This window comes from Elephas maximus, chromosome 11 (assembly GCF_024166365.1).
Source record: "Elephas maximus indicus isolate mEleMax1 chromosome 11, mEleMax1 primary haplotype, whole genome shotgun sequence".
In the NCBI taxonomy this organism is placed as follows: Eukaryota; Metazoa; Chordata; class Mammalia; order Proboscidea; family Elephantidae; genus Elephas; species Elephas maximus.
The window spans coordinates 8,126,639-8,142,721 of record NC_064829.1 but is presented as its reverse complement, the minus strand read 5'-3'; the positions used below and the strand labels follow the sequence as shown (position 1 = coordinate 8,142,721).

The 16,083-nt window shown below is 46.1% G+C and overlaps 1 protein-coding gene across 4 annotated transcripts in view; it reads left to right on the top strand.

Annotated features, from left to right (window-relative positions):
* LDLRAD4 (low density lipoprotein receptor class A domain containing 4) overlaps nucleotides 1-16,083 on the top strand; it is a 771,753-nt gene that overhangs the window by 169,107 nt on the left and 586,563 nt on the right. Inside the window, exon 3 of one of the 4 annotated variants that reach the window (XR_007519203.1) lies at nucleotides 1,367-9,696. The exons of the other annotated variants lie outside the window; for them this stretch is intronic. The gene's annotated coding sequence lies outside the window, so the exon portion shown is untranslated. The remainder of the gene's footprint in view (nucleotides 1-1,366; nucleotides 9,697-16,083) is intronic. 4 annotated transcript variants of the gene reach the window in all.

The window sequence follows — 16,083 nt, the reverse complement described above, 5'->3', positions numbered from 1 at the left end:
TGCCAAATAGGCAGACCCCAGCCAAAAGTTGGGAATTCCACATGACATCCCAACCTTCTGATCTGCCGGCCACCAATTTGGGGCTGGTTTCCTACTACCCCTTCAGGGTGCTATCTGCAATCTCAGGAGTCCATATGACACCCTTACTTTCTGACCCGTTGGTTCCTATTGCCCCTTTGGGTTTGATAATCCACTGGAACAACCCACAGAATTCATATAGAGTGTATTATACTTGTGACTACGGGTTTATTATAGTCCAAAAGGATACCAACAAAGAGATGCATAGCACGAGGTCTGGGAGGGTGACCAGTGCTACTGTCCTGAGGGCAGATGTTCTCACCAACCAGTAAGTCCCCTGAGGCTCTGTGGTCTGCATCTTTACGGACCTCGTCCTGTGGCCATGATAGATTACATCATTGAGAGTAGTCAACATTGGGCCACCAGGTGGTCCCTCTTGATCTGACTGGCTCTTACTCATTAGCCTCAGCTGTGATCCAGCTCTCAGAGGTGAGTGGTATGGAAGAATGTTGGGAACTGGGATTCGTCTACTAGGCTCAAGCTCTGAAACCAGCTAGTAGCAAGCTGTTCTGACAGCAGCTCACCTCCCATGCGTCTTCTCTGTTGTTACCTCAGGTGCCAAGCCCTACACCTGTGCTGCCGACATGGGCCCTGTGTGCTCAGGGTGATCGGGCCTTAGGAGGAGTGCAGTCAAGGGGGCTGTGGGTATTGCCCATAGTGTCCCAGCCTTGTAGATTCTTCATTAGCAGTAAAGGAAACCTTAGTGTGTATAACCCAGAATTTCCCAAACTTGTTTGAACAAGGAACACTTTTCCCATGGCTCCTTTGAGCCTGGAGGAGCTTCTGCTCTGAGGAACATGTTTTGTGCTGTGCTTGACCAGTCGATCTTGAAGACTTCTCTGGAACATTCTAGAACTTGAGAGCAGGAGGGTTGGAGATATTTAGAGGGATAATAACGTGATGGAGGTTGTGGGGTTAGGGGTGGGGGAACTGTTCTTCGAACAGCTCTGACTCTAGATTCTGAAGTGGGCTGCTTGTGGAGTCCACAGTGCCAGCGGGACCCCTAATGGGCATCTGTCTCTAGAGCTGAACTCACACATAAAGAGAGTTGCTCATCATGTTCTTGCGGAGCCGGGGGCTGGACATGAGACAGCCATATTTCTATTGTGCTCATGTACTTTCGTGTTGCCCCCCTGAGCAGATTATAAGCTTTATGAAGGCAAGATTCTTTTCTAAGGCAAGCTCTGTTAAGCTCTCAGTCCTGTGCCTGCTCACATGGGAGAAGTGATGATGCTCACAACAGGGTGTAGAGACTTCTGCTTATTTCACCCCTCTCCTTTCTCCGCAGGTGACTGAGGTGAGCGCCTCTGAAGGACCAAGGCAGGGGCACACAGGCGAGCCTCCCTGCCAGTCACCCCTGTGCTGGTTTGGGGCCATGCCATGCCCTTTCCTGTCTGCCCACTGCTGTCTCTGGTGACCATTCCCCCTCCCAGATAAGTGCACATAATGTGATGATGTTAAGCTGAACTATTTGAATAAATCGGATTCTTTTGCCCAATCTCAGAAAAAAGGCTGTAGTTATTTTAACAACAACAACAAAATATCCTGCAGTCTTCAGCTATTTCTGAATGTAGACTGGTAATTAGCATGCTATTTGCAATTCATTGCTGTCTCTGGCTTTGTTTCCTCATTCCAACACAGCAGTTTGGGTGACTGGGTTTATTTCATTTGGAAATGTGATTTTGTGGAGACCTATAAAATGCCACCATGAGATTAATTGTTTTCCGTAGCCAAAGTTTGCCAAACTTGGTGTTTGCTAGTGCCCAGTAGCTCTGGAAAGGAGTAACAGCTTGCTAGAATGGTACTTAGTTTCAGAGGAAACTGTTAGAAGCAACTGCTTTAAGAAGGCTTGGTGCTACCTGAGGAAGTGATGCTTGCCTATGTTGGTGTTATTCCTAGCAATTGTTTTCAATTTTAGTTCATTTCTTTACTGGTGTGAGTAGAGGCCATGTGCAGATGATGTCTTTCCTTGCAGTAACTTTTGAGGGAATGAACATGCATGCTGGAAGTGAGTGGCTTCCGGAGGCCCTTTGTGCCCAGTAAGGATGCTTGGTTGCCCTACAGGTGCAGGGAAAGAAGGTGAGCAGTTACTCTCTCTGCTCCAGTGCTGGGGCCTCCTGCCTGCTGTCACAGGAGAACTCTCTCAGGGTCTAGGAGGAAAGCTTTAGTTCTTTGTTTTTTAAAAAGATTTACTGGTATGAACAGATGAATTCTCTAGATTTCTCCAGTGACCTGGAGCTGCCTCACCAAGCCGCCCATTTGACCCTAGAATTGCCAGCCAAAAACCAAAAACCTAACCCATTACTGTCGAGTCAATTCCAACTCATAGCGACCCTACAGGAAGGACAGAGTAGAACTGCCCAATAGGGTTTCCGTGGAGCACCTGGTGGATTCAAACTGCCAAGCTTTGGGTTAACAGCCATTGCAGTTAACCACTACGCCACCAGGGTTTCCAAGAGTTGCCAACAGTCAAGCCAAATGTGGGGTGGGTAAAGGGAGAGGTTGGCTCATTCTGGGCTGAGGCATGGAGGATTGGCTTGTCCCCTTCTTGTATTTCCCAGGTGTCTTCTTGTGCCCACTGAGGGGGAGAGAGAGCGACCTTGCCCTCAGAGGACTTTGCTTTTGATGATTGAAAAAGGGAGCTATTTTATGCGTGAGTTGAATCCTTTTAATGAAATCCCCCTTCCCCTCACTCACCAAGATATTACAAAAGAGGGAGGAAGCTAAAAAAATTCTCTTATGAATGGGAAGCAAGTATATTGTTCTGTGGATATCTTGATAAAAGGGTTTAGAGAGATAACTATGAGGTCCTTATCATAAAAGAGTTAAAACAGGTCTAGGTGCTCTCCTGTAAGATAAGAAGGAAGGAGCCTTGGTTGTGTGGAGGCCAGGTAGGCAGGCGAAGCTGCGCACTGCAGGAAAAGCTGTTTCTGGGGGTCTTAAGGCAAAGGTAAGCACTGGCCTTCTAGCAGGATCTGCTTGGTTCTGCATCAAAGCCAGGGTGTACCCAGGTGTTGTGTGGTTGGTGTCCAGCGAGAGCTAGGCCTTCTGGTGGCTGCTTGTCCCCAAAGACCTACAACAGACACCCTGCATCTGGCCCTCTCGTCATCTGCCCAGTGGTTGTGTGGGGTGTGACTGTGGGCGTGGGTGTGACTGTGGTGGGGGGGGAGGAGGAGAATTACGTTTTCCATGGAAATCTCCTGAGCTGCTAGTTGATGGGAGCCACTGACACACCCCTGTGCTGAGGCTGTGGAGACAGGCCATCTCTGTATGCCAGGGCCAGTTCTGTGTCCCTGTTGGGGGCTTGGCTCAGCCGGCATGGCCCTGTGTTGTTGGGGGTGGCCTGCAGGTGTCCTTGGTGTGTTTTTACAGCACGAGCTATGGGTCACCCTGGAGAAGTGTGGGGGAGAGGCTGGAGAAGGTGATTGTCTTCTAGACTCACTCCTGAGTGATTAGACTGCCAGCCCTCTGGTTTGATGACACCTCAGCATCAGTCCTTCCAGGTTTCCCGGTGCAGCTTTGGGAAAGGGCTTCCATCTGCTCTAGTTTGAAGTTAGGGCATTCAAGAATAATTTCCATTTTTCTGAAGTTCCTTGTCATGGAAACAGACTTGAGGGTAGAAAACTGCTAAATTCAGCACTGCAAGAAAGTAAGAATGGGGAAAGGATCAACTAAGTAAAAGACAAAGCATTGTCTGACTGAGGAGGACTCAGGCCTCTTATGGCTCAGCCTGGTGACACAGAGTCTGGTAAGAAAGACAGCTGTCATGTCATGTTTAAAAAAAAGATTACTATTACAATTATTTTATTTTTTCATTGGGTAATATATTCACATGGTTCAAAACTAAAATTAGTGTCAAAAGGTATTCATTCAGAAGCCTATCCAGGATTTCTCTATGTACCTATAAAAAAAATTTGAAAATACATTATTAACAACGCCACCCTTTGCCCAAAAGGTATCCTACCCATTTTTTCTGAACCTTGCTTTTATCTTAAGTCTTTGAGATCCCATTGACACATAGGAACTTCCTTAGCCTCCTCTTCCCCCACCGCCCCTCTACCCCTTCTTTGTGTTTACAGCTGTCTGGGGTTCCATTTAATGTATGTACCAAATTCATTTCACCAGTCCTCCTCTGATGAACATTTGAGTTATTTCCAAATTTTGTTCTTACCAACAAAATACAGTGAATAATGTGTTTTATTTCAGTTTGTAAATGTGCAAGTAATCTTCAGGGTAAATTCCGAGAACTGGAATTGCCCTTCAAAGAGAATGTGTGTTTCTAATTTTGGTTGAAATTGCCAGTTGTGTTTCTGGGGTTCCTGTGGCATATAGGCCATTGGCAGTATATGAGGGAGCTTGTTCACCTGGTCCTTGGCAGTAGTGTGCTATCGTATTTTGGGTTTTTTACCAAATGGATAAGTGAAAACTGATATCTAACGGTAGTTTTGATTTGCATTTCTCTTTATTATGAGTGAGGTTGTGTATCTTTCATGTGATTACGAGAGCCATTTTTATTGCCTTTTCTGTAGATTGTGCCATTTTTTTTCTCATGGATTTCTAGGAGCACTTTCTACATTAGGGCAATAGACCTTGCTGTGATAAAGCTTGCAAAGACTGTTCACAAGTTTTTGTCATTTGTCTCTTAGCTTTGATTTTTGCTGTGCTGAAATTTTCAATGTTTCTGTGGTCATATTTATCAGTCTTTTCTTTTGTGGCTTCTGGATTTTGGGTCACAGCTAGGAAGGAATTTCCAACTGGCTGTGGAATCAAACCATTGTTTAAGGTTAACAGATGTTAGAGGTTCTCTTGGTTTTTGCCTCCTAAATTTTGGATAGAGCGGTATCTTAGTCATTTAGTGCTGCTATAATAGAAATAACACAAGTGGAAGGCTTTAACAAAGAGAAATTTATTCTCTCAAATTTTGGATAGAGCGGTATCTTAGTCATTTAGTGCTGCTATAATAGAAATAACACAAGTGGAAGGCTTTAACAAAGAGAAATTTATTCTCTCACTGTAAAGTAGGCTAAAAGTCCAAATTCAGGGCATAGGCTCCAAGGAAAGCTTTCTCTCTCTGTCAGCTCTGGAGGAAGGTCCTCCTCATCAGTCTTCCTTTGGTCTGGGAGCATCTCAGCGCAGGAACCTCAAGTCCAAAGGACAGGCTTTACTCCTGGCACTGAGGTCCCCATGTCTCTCTGCTGGCTTCTCTTTTTTATATCTCAGAAGAAATTGGCTTAAGACACTATCTAATCTTGTAAACCTTATCAGTATGTCTGCCCCCAATCCATCTTATTACCTCCTAGGGATAGGATTTACAACACATAAGGAAATGGCATCAGAAAATGAAATGGTAGACAATCATACAGTCATACAAGGGAATTATGGCCTAGTCAAGTTGACAGATATTTTGGGGGGACATAATGCACCCCATGACAAGTGGAAACAGGAAAATGAAAAAAAAAAAAAAATTGGTAAAGAAGTTTCAGTTATATCTGATTTTGTTTCATTGCTTTGGTCCTCTCTTCGTGACTTCAGTTAAAATAATAAAATATACCTAATATATTTTCTCCTTCCCAAAACTGGAGGGAAATTTGTAATTACTACCCAAAGAGGAACTACTAAAGGTGTGCTTTCCCTGGAGGCAGACTGGACTTGTCAGAGGCCTTTCCCAGCCCTTCTTAGCCTTGCTCCCGCACGCCCTGGTGGGAACAGAGGGTGGTGTAGGGGTAAGGCACTGGTCCTGCTGGGGCCTCAGGCAGACTCTCAGAGGGTCCTCCTGAAATTTCTCAGGGTGCTGGTGATCCTCTCCCATCCTACCACACTGCAATTTTGTGGGCTTGATGAGGCTGATGTAGCCAGTGAGAAATGGGTTCCACATAGGTTCTTTTCTGTGGATTCTGGTTCCAGTTTCTCTTGCAAGCAGCTGTTAGACGTGCCAGGCCTACTGGTGCTCATCACGTGCAGAATTGTTTTTCTCTGTGTGTGTTCACTGAGGGTTTGTGGGTTGGTTGGCTCGTGGACAGAGTCACATTAACACACAGCATCCCCTCGCCTGCAGTTCTACACCGTGCGTGATAAGCAGAGGTGGCTCAGTGGTAGAATTCTCACCTTCCATGCGGGAGACCCAGGTTTGATTCCAGGCAGCGCATCTCATGCGTAGCCACAACCTGTCTGTCAGTAGAGGCTTTGTGCTGCTATGATGCTAAGCAGATTTCAGCAGAGATTCCAGACTAAGATGGACTAGGAAGAAAGGCCGGACGATTCACTTCTGAAAATCAGCCAGTGAAAACCCTGTGGAGCAGAATGGCCCGGTATGCAACTGATCGTGAGGATGGCACAGGAGCAGGCAGCGTTTCGGTCCCTTCTGCCTGGGGTCGCATGAGTCAGGGCCGACTTGACAGCAGTTAACAACAACAAAGATGATAAAGGCCTGGAAGGACATCATCCTATTTTTTTTTTTTTTAATTAGGGTCAAACCCTGTTTGCTTAGCCCTTGCTCCCTTACGATCAGGTCTTATGCATGGTCCTTCTTTGAGCGGTGAGGGTCTCCTGTGACTCAGAGATGGCTGAGAGTGGGGGTCTGGAGGCACAGGGAGTAGTGGTGGGAGAGGCAGGAGAGGGGTTTTAGGGCGATGCCTTTAAGACTAGACAACACTAAGTGTATCTTTCTGAAAAATGATATGTGCAGGACTGTGTCCGTGTGTCCTTACTGAAGCTTGTATCAGCTTATAATGGGATTACTTCTGTCAAATGTAGTGAGGCGATCCTGCTGTACCCTGTTAGCAGGCAGCTGTTTTAGCCGCACTCTGTTAGTCAAATACAGTGACAAAGGAAATAAAGGCATTTTTCAGCGTGAAGCCTTTACTTCTGCCCTGAGAGAGCCAAAAGTAAATCCTGGGCATTCATTGCCAGTTGTGCAGCATTTGTGCTTCTCTTCTTCCTCCTCCTCTAACTCCTTCCCTCTGTTATCCCTTCCTTTGTCATTTCTTTGCAGGTGAGCAGGTTTAGGTAAAGTCAATAAAATTCAGGGCAGACAGTTTTGCCATTGATTGTGGGGGAAGGGAAGATGAGACTATACACAAAAGGATAGTTTTAGTTCCTGAGAATGCTGTTTTTATTCCACATTACCAAAATAAGCTGTGTTTTCTGTTACTGACTGGCTTCTATCTCTCCATTATCTTCCCCTCTTTCTCCCTTCTTCTTTCTTTCCCTCCTTCCCTTCCTTGAAACACTGAGGACTCAAAGGGGACGAGGCATGGGCCCTGTTCTCCAGGACTTCTTTATTTTTAAGGAGACAGACAAATGAGCCAAATGTTGCAGAAAGGTGATCACGTGGGCGCTTGGCTCTTCCTACCTGGAGGTCAGGGAAGGCTGTGTAGGGCAGGTGATATTGGTAGTCCCAACAGCCATGGCCAGGTGAGGCATGGGGACACGGTTGGGTTGGTGTGTGTGGCCTTTGTTGCTCTGGTGGTTGCAGGAACATAGAGCATCGAGGAGGGGCTAGCCATGGGAGAGGAGACTCCTGGCCTCCAGAATGGAGAGAGAAGAAATCTGTGGTGTTTTAACCCCCTAAGTTTGTGGGGATGGCGCAGGACCGGGCAGTGTTTTGTTGTTTTGTTCTGTTGTACATAGGATTGCTATGAGTTGGAACTGACTTGATGGCACCTAACAACAACAAGTTTGTGTCAGTTTGTTTACAGCAGCCACAGGAAATGAATGTGGCTTCCTTTGGCTGGAGTAAAATTCAAATCCCTTTCCATGGCCACATGGCCATTTGAACCTGCTCCTTGGCAAGGCCACCCAGACTGCTGCCTGTCAGGTGGCACTCACAGTCACTCTCCTGTTTTCATCTTTTTCACACCTCACAGCGTCTGGAAGGCATCTTATCTCTGTGCACTGAGGGCCAGTGCTTGATAAGTGCAGTGACAGATGTGGAGAGAGGGAACAGGGAATCAAGTGACTGGGAAGCTCTCCCAGTGGTAATAAGGCTGGGGCCTGAGGGAGTAGTGCTGGGATGAAGAGCACCTCTTGGGCCTGTTATCCCCAGGTCCCTAAGGCTGCTCAGGGAGCACTGTCCAGAAGACAGCTGGGTGTGTGTCTGAGCTGGAGAGGGGGCGTCAGTCAGCACAGGGCCGTATGCACAGGTGAGCTTGCTCAGGGAGAGTGGCAGAGGGCTGAGGGCAGACCGTCAGCAGTAGAATTTAGGGCGGCATGGAGGAAGAGGCACTCCGGGACATCAGAGCTGGCGGTCAGGGAGACGGGGGAAGGGTCCTAGTACTGCAAACTGGGGAGGAGCAGGTGCTGTTGATGCCTCGTGCTCTGGAGAGGGCCATCATGAAGGGGGCCAAGGACGTCCTCTGTTGTGGGAGTTTGCGGGTCACTGGAGAGCTGTGCCAGAGCCATTTCAGAGGCACTGCAGCCGAGCAGTGAGCACCATGGGGTCATCTGCTGTAAGCGCCTGCCCCACAGACGCTGGCGGGCGGAAAGGGTGACCTGCAGGCTGTGTGTCATTGGAGTGCATCTCTGTCATATGAATGACTCTAAATTGTCACAGAAACTGCTGTTGCTGTATCCACTGGCATGACACATGATTCCCATGTGACTTACTTCCAGCAAATTGCCAGACATGAAGCTTTTAAGAAATAACTTCTATTTGGGAGGAATCAGTATGCCCAGAGTGAATTCAAGAGGCTGTTCCCCCTCTTTCGTGACTGAAGCTACGCGGAGAACCCCATCACTGAACTTAAAACCATGGCTAGAGTAATCCCTGGACGAATCACCAGTATGGATCAGGGAGCTGGGTGACAGTCACGGTGGTGGTATCTGTAGCCTGCAGACACAAGTCTTACCCACCTCTAGTACCAGAACCAAGAGCAGGTGCTGACAAGCCTGTGGAGCTTGCAGGCCGATGGGCGTCTAGCCAGCCCTGGGTTTACTCACACACCTGCCCGCTGCTAGGGAGCACTGGAGTCCCTTTTGCTATTGCTGTACTTGATTTGCTTGCAGACTTACTTTACCATTCATTTGTTCATTCAGTATCAGTCCAGCTGGCATTTTTGGAAGGTCTGTGGCATGAACAGTACCTGTAGATGTCGCGGTAGAGGAAACAAGTGTAAGTTGAAGGCACAGTCCGTGACCTGGAATGAGCAGCCAGGTGGCGGGTGGCGCCCTCTGTGGATGGGGAGGAGGCGCATCCCAATCCCTTAGGCTGAGTGCCCCTGCTCACCAAAGGGGGCTGGGGAGCTTCACCGCTGTGCTGCTTTTCAGTAGGTAACAGCTTCCAGGTGGGTTGATGTTGAGTTCACTTCTGTTTTTTAACATGTCTTGTTTATATTTTTTACAGTGGACCATCTGAGAAATGTTACTTTTAATCTAAAAATTGATGTATTTTACTTTTTCTCTTATTTTACGTGGGAAACTTTGAAGAGTCAAGCTTTCGTTAAAAAGGAGATGATTTGGTATGCTGGGAAGATGCGGATTTTGGAATCAGATAGACCAAAGTTCAGATTCCTGCTCCACACCTTAGCGTTACTGTGACTGTAGGTACATCACTGCACCTCACTGAGCTTCAGTCTCCTCAGCCACAAACTTGAGAGAAAGATACTGCTTCAAAGGGCTGTGGTAAGGATAAGGACAAATTAAAAGCTATGACTGTTGTTGGGGAGCCAGAGAGTCAGTATGATACAACTGTTGCACCAACAAGCGTTTACTGGGAGCTTCCTGTGTGCCAGGGCCTGAGATAGGTGGGATACAAATGCAAGTAAGATTCCAGCCCACTATCAGGGAGCTTTTGGCCTCATGGGGAGCCAAGGCCTATGCTGGGTCTCCGTCTCTCTGCTCAGGGACTGCCCTTCACGAGAGGGCTCTGGTGGTTCATAAACTCCTATGTCCCTCGGGGCTAGGACTTACACTGACTCTCAGGGACTGTGACTCTCTTCATGGCTATAGATTGCGTGGCTCACGTTGGCTGCAGAGGTGAACCTTGACCCCAGTGTCATCCTGAGGAATGAAAACCCACCTCTGGTGATGTTTTGGGGCAGTTATTAAATATTCTCAGGGGCCAGTTCAAAATCACCTTTGTGGAGGTTCCCAAACCTGAGTTCATTGGGACCTGTCACAGCTGGCAGTGCTTTCGGTTTGCCGTCTTCATCTTCAGGTAGAGGTGGTTGTCAGTGGGTGTGTAAGACATGTTCACAGGTTTGGCTGAGTCATCAGGGCTGCATTGGCTAACCTGGAGAGTTAAAACTTAACAGGAATAGTGGGATACTTAAACAACTACAGGAAAACACCATTAAAAAAGGAAAAACTCAGGTTCTAATGATAGCACTGTATAATTTTCCTCTTACAATGAGTTCCTGGAAAAAAAAAAAGTGGCTGAATCTGGAAAACATGCTGAGTGGAATATGTCAATCACAAAAGGGCATATACTGTGTGACCTCACTAATACAAAGGGCCTAGGATAGGCGTATGTATAGAGATCAGAGTTTAATAGCGGTTACCCCTATGGCTGCTAACCAAAAATGGGCCGTTTGAATCCACCAGCCATTCCTTTGAAACCTTATGGGACAGTTAGTTCTACTATGTCCTGTAGGGTTGCTGTGAGGCTGAATCAACTCAATGGCAACAGGTTTGGTTGGTTTACCAGGGATGGGAGGGGGTAGGAATGGGGGCATTATTGTTTAGGAAGCGCTAAGGTTTGTTTATGGGAATGGAAAACTTGGCAAAGGATATTGGTGATGGTAGCCCATGATTGGTGTAATTGGTCTCACTGAATTATACACGTGAAAAAATCTTGAATTGGCAAACGTTGTGTTATATATATTTGTACAGCAATAAAACAAATTAAATTATAGTAGCTACCGTCATATTGGAGCCCCGGTGGTGCAGTGGTTAAGAGCTTGGCTGCTAACCAAAATGTTTGAATCCACCAGATGCTCTTTGGAAACCCGATTGGGCAGTTCCATTCTGTCCTATAGGGTCGTTATGGGCAGAATCAACTTGATGGCAACAGGTTTGGGTTTTTTGGTTTGTGTACTATCGTATTACTCTAATAAGTGCCTCTATTTCCCAAAAAATATGTGCTACGGACTTTGCAAATAATGCTGTTAATCGTTATGTGAAAGGTGATCAGCTTGAAACAAAGACTGTAGATTTCATTTGAAAACAAACCAAAAAGTCACCTGGGAAACTCTGTAACAAGCCTCATTTGTAACGACTGTCCTATATCATGGTTTCTGACTCTTTTAGGTTTCAAAGAAATGGTAATAAAATCACATAAAAATAACACGAGTCTATTTGTGCGTGTGTGTTTTTCTTTCTTCGTCTTACCAACTTAAGAATAGGAAGGGGCAGAGCCTCTTTGCATTCAGTATTGGAGTGTGACCTAAAGGAATTTTTGAAGGTCAAGTGCTAAAGAATGTCACCCTGCATCATAGACTTTTGAGCTATTAGAAGGCATCTGTTATTTTACTCATTTTCTGCTGTTTTTATTCTTTGGATGGAAGGGCGGCAAGCTTGCAGAACCTTTTGTGTCCTTCTTTGCACAGAGTCCCGTCTGAGTGGTTGTCACGCACCTGGAAGTGCCGACTGATGCGTGGGTCAGAGCAAGCCCCGTGCCTCCTGGGCAAGGCTGTGGTCAGTCATTTTTTAGCAGATTCCTTCCTAAAGCCAACTAGAGTGCAGCACAATGAGCTTCCTCCATCCCAGGTGTGTGGTGACAGGAGGGGGTGGCAGCCACAAGGACCACTGTATGTGCCCTGCTGCTGTTTCTTCCTGTTTCACAAGGGTGCATGCTGGGGTCACTCTTTCTGGCGGATCTGGCTTCCCTTGTAACCCATTGCAGGGATGTCGGGGCTCCCTTCCTCTGCAGCTGCCTCCACACTTGGAACACAATATCAGCCTCATGGCTCTTCTGTGTATTTTCCATTTGAACAAGAACATTTTCCACCTGTTGGTCAGGGGTGGATTATCCAATAGGCGGGGTAAGCGCCAGACCATGTGTAGTGAACAATTTCACATTTTTTCTCCACACCAAAGACTCTGCTTCTAGGTATGGCTGGCATCTGTCCCTGTCCCAACCCCACAGCACCTTCCTGCAGAACCAAAGCCTCTTTTCAAACTTACAGTCTCTGACAGGGGTGGATGACCCAGTAAGCAAGGTAAACATAGACTTACTTGTGCGTACTTACTAATCTCGCCTGTTTTTGTGGTGAAATTATTCACTTCGGTTTAGTAAGTACGCACAAGTAAGCCGGTGCTTATCTTGCTTATTGGGTCATCTGCCTGTGCTTTGGTGTACTGCTTTTTAATTGTTATCAGTTGTTTTCTGTGCTGGCTTTTTTGTCCGCTGCATCATGAGGACTCTGAGCAGTGACAGGCTCTGCCTTTGTTCCTTCCTCACCCAATGTGTCTTTTGCTTGATGGGCATGAGTGCAGTGACATCCCAGAGACATGGGCGTTCATGCCCTCCACTGAACTGCACTCAGCGTGGGAGGCAGGAGGATAGAGGGGAGGGAGGCAAGAGAGACGGTATTGTTTTTTTTTTTTTGAATTAGATGTGTCCAAAAATATCTTTCCTGATCTCAGCACATGCTCCCGTGACATCACCTGGTACGACTGAGCACGGAGTCAGTGTCTTAAGTTATCTTCACATCGTTAGCATCAGGCGAAGAAACCACATCTCCACGTCAACGTCTAATGAATTTGGAAATCACTGTGTCTTGAGGAGAGAGAACTTGGTATGATTTATGGCAGTTTTGGCATATTTCCTAGAGGCTAAGTATTCTCAGGTGATGTGAGGAGGGAGACTTTAAGAGAGACTCTTTTGACCTGACTCAGTAGAATGTTTCATGAATTAGAAGTAGCAAAGTGCTGTGAGTTACTTTTTGGGAGAGTTGTAAATGATGGCTTTTATGTTGTTAAACTATGTCAAATAATTTATTTTAAAAGTGGTTTCTTAGTTTAAAGTTTTTTTTGTGACATGGCTGCTACTCTTAGAATAATGTGTGTGCATGAAGAATAAAAATAACTTAGCTATATTTTAAAAATTAACATATAGAAGCACACATTTGTTGATAAAAGTGTCTTCATCCATAGTTAGACAATGGCCCCATTGGCCGGCCACGTTTTAGAACCGCGGTGAAGGGAGCTCATGCACACGAAAGCTGGATAATGAAAAAGGAAGACGAAAGAGGAGACGATGCGCTCCCGCTGAGACTGGCAGACCAGCAGCTGGGCCCACTATTTATAGGCTGGAAGCTCTCATTTCATAGGTGAGAAGCTCACACTGACAAAAAATGGAACCCAGTTGAGTATAACTTTGTTGATTACAGTTTCTTATCTTTGACTAGATCTTCTAAGCACTGTGGATAATCCACCAGTAGCTCTGCTGCTCTGGTGGTGTGGGGTGGGACACACCACAGAGCACTGGCTATCCCTGAGCTTCCTTGCTAATTTTGGCCTGTGGTCTTTGGGGAATAGAAACATGTCTTCTCTTATTTTACCCACACCTCAAGCCACAGCACCTGACATCCTCACGTTCTCTTTTTGAAGGTGTTTAGCTTTGTTTGATTGCAGAGCCATAGCGCCCATAAACAAGTCACCACGTATCATTGGTTTTGCCCCACTAAATTGCATCACACTTTAAACGTACACATCCTTCCAACAGGGGGCACCAACACCAGCTGGTAGGCGTCTGCCAACAGTGTAGGAGGACCTTAGTATGTCAGACAACAATGTAAAGTAGTGACTAAATTTGCCTTAGATTCGTGAACAGGAGAAATCGTGGGAGAGGCTGGAAAAAGGTCAGTTCCAGGAACTTGTGAAAATAAGGTCCTCAGACAGCTTATTTTAGTCTAGGTCCTTTCTCCTCAACCTGAATATATAGAAACCCTGGGCAGGGCCCTGGCCTGAGAATTGTCCTTGCTTTAAAGGGTCTCCTGTCCCTCGCCCACTGGCACAGGCTAAGGACTAATGTCAGTGGTGGCTCCTCAGCCCACAGAGAAGTGACAGCATGTGCCAGCAGCTCTGCAGACCTGCACCCAAAGCAGGACCTTGACTCGCAGACAGCATGAGGTCTTGAGGACCTAAAGCCAACTCACACCCTTGGGCTTTAGAGTGGGAGTCAACCTTTAAGTGATCCTTGTAGGTGTGTGAGTAATTTCAGTCGCAGCTTGGGACTGGTGTAGCACTCAGGAGGACTGCTAACTGATGAGGTCCTTACTGTCTCGTCACCTTCATCTCATCTTCCCTGCTGTCTGCGGCAGCCTCTGCTTCCGGAGCAGTTTTGGAGAAGAGCCCCAAAGGTCCAGCCTTGAAAAAATGAAGGAAATACGATTTAAGTTTGCTCATAAGAGAATCTCATTATCTACTTATTGATGTAAATGGGGAACATTTGGTCAATCATAAAACTCAGTTGCTATGTAATTTATGGGTTAAAACATTTTTATATGTTAAATGATAATGGTGCTAAAATCGATGTCATCATTTAGTAAACATCATCAATGCAGTGGATAGTATATAAAATATGACATCATGTATTTTCTGGGTTAAAAAATGTTCTGGTTCTTAAGAAGAAAGTATAAATAATAGCTTTTATATTTTATATATAGTAAGAAATAGTAAGGGACAATATAAAATTATTTTCGTTTGGCTCTGGAATGCACTGTGATTTCTTTTTTGGAGGGAACGACTTTAGTGGCTTTTTCAACTGTTTAAAGTTAATATCAGAGTTGTTCTGTGTTTCTCTTCTACTTCAGTTGTTTGAGTGTTTCTTTTTCTTGATGAGTGTGGTGAAATGCGTTCCTTTATCTGGCCTTTGCGTTGGTTCTTAGGAAAAAAAGAGCTTGAGAGATTTTTTTCCCCTAAGCCCTGAGAAGTTACCTTTGCCTTAGTTTTCTATCCCAGAGGGTTTGTTACTTTTGTCCAGGTTGATTGACATTCCCTGGGTAAACTGTAAACAACTTGGTTTGATACTTTTTGCCTGGTCCTGGGCTGCAGCCTGCCCTGTGATTGCTGTGCACCTTGTAGGGACTGGTCAATAGACTATGCAAATGAAGTGTCTGTTGCCTACTATGCAAATGAAGTGTCTACAGCCTCCCAAGAGGTGATTGGTCAGTTCATGGCCCTGGTGGGAGGGCCATGCCTTGAGATTGATGAGGAATTTGTATATATATGCAGCCAGCCCCACAGCTGTGTTTTGAAACAGAAAGAAGCAGGAAGAGAAGCAGAAGGAAGAAAGAGAGAAGAATCACAGAGAAGAGGAGGCAAGGAACCTCCTAAAAGAGCTGTAGCACGGATCAAGGTATGTAATACTGAAGGTAGCAACAGGCCTAGAAGGGGCCCTGTGGCATAGTCGATATCACAGCCAGCAGGGCCAAGAGAAGCCTGTCCTGAGGGGGCTGACAAGGAACCTGTTCTGAGGGGCCTGAGAGGAGATCTGCACAGCCAGGTGGAGCTGAGAGAGCTGTCCTGCACTGAAGAAGGGAAACTTTGCCTACATGCTTCTTGATCCTGATCCTGAGTTGTAGCCTATTGATCCTGATCCTAAGTTGTACCCTTTCCTTAATAAACCACTTAACTGTAAGTACAGTTCCATGAGTTCTTTGTGGCCATTGCAATGGATTACCCAGAAGAGAAGTAGAGAGTGCTGTGGGAAGGACAATTGGTGTCGGAACTGGTAAAAAGATTAGAGGGTGGAGGTATGTCTGACTTCATAGGGACCTCATAGGGATCAGGCTTCGGCTGATCTTGATCCTGGTCATTATGCCCCGTGAGGTTAGACGGGTCCTGATGCTACTACTCTCACGTTTTACAATGAGTGAGTAGCCGAGGATGGGGCAAAAGGCAACTGTAGAACCTGAGAGAGGGCACGGGGAGGCCATTTTGGATTAACATTCCAATGTGGGAAATGTGAAAAATATCAAGTTGTTAAATGCAGTAACTGAGCACATTTTGCTCCATGTTCCAGAAAAGTTAGCTCTTTAGCTGCTAAGAGCAGCTTGGTTTACT